This window comes from Ailuropoda melanoleuca, unplaced genomic scaffold (genome assembly GCF_002007445.2).
Source record: "Ailuropoda melanoleuca isolate Jingjing unplaced genomic scaffold, ASM200744v2 unplaced-scaffold2474, whole genome shotgun sequence".
NCBI lineage: Eukaryota > Metazoa > Chordata > Mammalia > Carnivora > Ursidae > Ailuropoda > Ailuropoda melanoleuca.
This window is the reverse complement of record NW_023194659.1, coordinates 1-3,901: the sequence shown is the minus strand read 5'-3', so window position 1 is coordinate 3,901 and position 3,901 is coordinate 1. Positions and strand designations below refer to the sequence as shown.

General features: G+C 48.9%; 1 long non-coding RNA gene across 1 annotated transcript; it reads right to left on the bottom strand.

Annotated features, from left to right (window-relative positions):
* Positions 1-312: 312 nt before the first annotated feature.
* On the bottom strand, positions 313-3,538 carry LOC117798094. The gene is made up of 2 exons (XR_004622823.1): positions 1,442-3,538; positions 313-1,336 (listed from the first exon to the last, which is right to left on the bottom strand). It is a non-coding gene; the product is annotated as an uncharacterized LOC117798094 (long non-coding RNA).
* Between the last annotated feature and the right edge of the window lie 363 nt (positions 3,539-3,901).

Here is a 3,901-nt window from a genome sequence, read left to right as displayed (position 1 = left end):
CCTACACCAGTCCTGCTGAATACATTTTCAGGGTGGGATCTGGAAACCTGCAGTTTTAAATTTTTCCCATAATCATGATTTTATAAGAAATACAAGTGGTAGAGGAACCTGTGAAATGACACCAGGGGATGCAATCAGCAAATTCCAAGACAGAAAACTCTAAAGGACAAAGGATATGATTTTTTTCAACAAATAAATCGCAAGGAAGAAGTAAGAGGAACCAATGGATTAAGAGATATAACAACCAAATGCAATCACGTGGCCTTATCTACATTATAATTAAAACAATGATTTGAAAATTACGCAATCAGGGAAATTTGAACATGATAGATAATTTATGATATTGAGGAAGTATTGTGACTCTTTTAGGTGCCATGATGGTCTGGTAGTTGTCTTTTAAAAAGAGCCATTAGCTTTTAGAGATGAAAACTTAAATATGGATGGAATAAATGTTGGATTTGCCTTAAAATATTCTGTAGAAGGTATAACTGAGTAAGGTATAAATGAAACAAGATGGGCCATCCGTAATTGTTGACGCTGGACGACTGATACATAAGGGTTCAATATACTCTTCCACTTGCTTATGCTTGAAATTACCCTAATAAGTTAAAAGAAACTTTTTTTAAAAAGCTTCTCAAGTGCAGCCCGATGTTCGTCAGCCAGATTTGGAATCAGTCAGGACTGAGGGTGGGAGGCGGGGAGGGGGGTCAGCCTCATAGCACAAATTAGCGGCTGGGAGCCATGGCAACTGTGCAACTGCTGGCCTCCCTACCTTTCCTTCCCTTCAGCCAGGTTCAAGGACGGTTCCGTCCTCGGGCCAGGAGGCTACTCTCTCTGCCACTGCCGGCTTCCCCAGATGGCTGCCTTATGTCCCACGAAGCCACACTGAAGACAGGGCCAGTCCGGTCCAACTTTGGTGAACTTGGCAGTGGTGAACAGGAGGTGAGCGGCATGTGCAAAAGCAGACAGGACAGCCCTTACCAGATGGCTGGTAGTCATTCTCCAAAGTTCTCTCCCTTCAGGGCCTGGAACACCCACAGGGAGGGGGCCCAAAAAGATAAAAACTCCGCATAGCTCTGACCCGGGGTCCCAGAGAGCCCTGGACATCAGGAAGCTAAGTACATTTGTCCACCACAAACTCAGTCCCATTGTCCTCACAAGTTGTCCCCAAATTTATGAATTCCCCTGCCCAGTGATCTGGACGTGGATTCAGGGAGGTCTCCAGACAGAGCGGAACAGAGATCAAGAAAGCGCATCGGTTATTTAGGGCAACTGCTTCGTACCTGGAGTGGTCCCAGACGGAGAACAGAATCGGAGAGCTCAAAGCAGAAGAAATCTAGGAGTAAGGGAATGTTGGTTTCAGATCTCAGCTCTACCTGCCAGCTTCACCAAACTGAACCTCAATGTTCTCACCTAGAAAATGAGGCTGGTAAAAACCTACCTTGTGGGCTATTGTTAAGACGGAATGGACTAGAACACATGAGACTGGTAGCACAGCTCTGGACACACAGTAACTTCGGCTGCTCTGACACATTGTCACCATTGTCGCATGCCCTTGCTCCATGAAGGAAGGAAAGGAAGCAGTCTGCTAAACTCCGAGTCCACTTGCTCTTCAAGGAATGTTGGTTGAGCCTTGGCTGTGCACAAGTGTGGCCCTAGGGGCCAGAATATGCTGGTCATGGCCTCACTGAGTTCATTTGCCAGCTTTGGCAGGGCCAGCCACTGCAGACCGCTGTGAGGAGGATATGGACAAAGGCAAGGAGGAGGAGGAGGGGGAGGAGGAGGGAAAGGTTCCAGCAAACCTGAACCTGAGCAATAGGAGAGGCTCGTCCATGCTCCTGATTTTAAAGAGAGTAAGTTACCGAAGGTTTGGATTTGTCAGAGTTCTCCATGATATGCCGCCCTCTCTAGGCGACTGAATATCACAGTTCAGAAGGTGCCATCGCAATCCCAGGAACTCCCCGTAGGATCTTCCACAGTTGAACTCCTGTAGCCCCTGCCCCTCCAGCCTCCCCGCAGCTGATGGCACTACCTCAAGTACATGGGACAGCATGCAAACCAATCTCAGGACAAGAGTCCCAAGCCCTGTGGGCTTTACAGCCAAATAACCAGAATATCTGGTCCCAGGAAGCAGCCCCGTCAGACACTTAGAGCCTGCCAGACCCCACTGGTGACTTTGTTTGCTCTGGGGACTCTGGGGACTGGATCGTCCATACTGCCTGACATCAGGCAGCGTCTTGCTGCAAGGGACCCAAGATGAAGAGGAAGGCTGACAAGGATGTGGAAGACAGGCAGAGGTGAGGGAGAAGGCCGTTGCAAGCGCACGACCCAGAGGCGCTAGCAAGTCCTGCACTCTCCTAGCAAGGCCAGCGGGGGCTGCCTTTTGAAGAAGGAAAATGTGCGACCTGTTGACCACTTCCGGAAGGGTAGCCTCAGCTTGGTGATTAGAGGATGTGTGTCCATGGTGGCCAGACTGTCTTCTGACCAGAGAGCCTGTGGCGTCTTGGGAATTTGGCTCTGTCCGTCATCGTGGCAGCAGAACCAGAGCAACACCCAGAAAGCAGTAGGGGCAGCATGAGGCTCCAGGAGCGAGGAGGCCTGAATGAGGACGACCATCACCTGGGCAATGCTGGATACTGAGGAAGCCCCTGCCTCTGCCCCCACTCCTGCACTCTCAGCCTGTGAGGTGGCGGGTCACTCAGTCTGACAGTTTTCTTCCCTGCATATTCTTGTAATTCGCTGGAGATCAGTGGGGTTGGGTCAGCTCTGCCATGAAAGTAAGCTTGGTCCCAGGAGAAGCCTGTTTCTAGCACTGCGTCCTCTGCAGGTCTTGATTTACGTAAACACTACATAGGTGAGGAATTAGAAGAGAAGGTGCTTACTCACATACCCCTCCCTGGTGTCAAGATTTCCTGCACTGGCCCTGACTCAGCAGCCCCACCAGAGGGAGGCGAAGGGGGCAGCACGGAACAAGGCTCTGTGGTAGTAGGCAGCAAAGCAAGAAGGCAAGAGGGTTTATGCCATCTATGGGACTAGAGAGGCCAGCCAAATAAAGGAATTTGGTAGACAGACCTACACGCGTATGGTAATGGCTTTCTTCCTAGAAGCAAAAATCTTCTCCAGATTTCTTTCAGTTAGTAAAAATAGGTACTAATGTAGGTCTTTCATAAAGGCAAGGTGACATGATGCAAACTTCCCGAAAGCAGGGGTACTCACAGCTTTACACCATTCTGACTTGCGAAAGGCTTCATGGGAAAGTTCTGACTTCAGCTAGTGGGGAAACCCGTATCCTACGAGCAACAGGAAGCCACAGAAGAACTTTAAGCAAGAGGATGACAGATTTTTCCCAAAGAGAGATAGGTCTGGCTGCTCAGTTGGGGAATGGACTGGAAGTGGGGAGACCAGCAGGAGGTGAGAGATGAAAGTGACCCCTACTGGGGAGGAGGTAGTGGGAGTGGAGAAGAAACCCCTGGGAGGTTTTTGGAGGTTGAACCAGAATGATTTGGAGATGCTGTTAAAGGGGGAGAAGTGGGTGGAGGGTAGGAGGTGTCACAGAGGACATGCAGGTCAGCTCTGGAGCCAACCCTGGGCTGTTTCCTCTTGTGTCCACTGCCAGCACCTGGATACCTTCTGTCAAAACCCCTCCCGCAAACTGTCCAGGTCTGTGCACAGACACTGGAATCTTCTAAAGGACAAGGCTTTGAGGAAAGAAAGAAAGAAAGAAAGAAAGAAAGAAAGAAAGAAAGAAAGAAAGAAAGAAAGAAAGAAAAAGGAAAGGAAAAAGGAAAGGAAAGGAAAGGAAAGGAAAGGAAAGGAAAGGAAAGGAAAGGAGAAGAGAAGAGAAGAGAAGAAAGAAAAGAAAAGAAAAGAAAAGAAAAGAAAAGAAAAGAAAAGAAAAGAA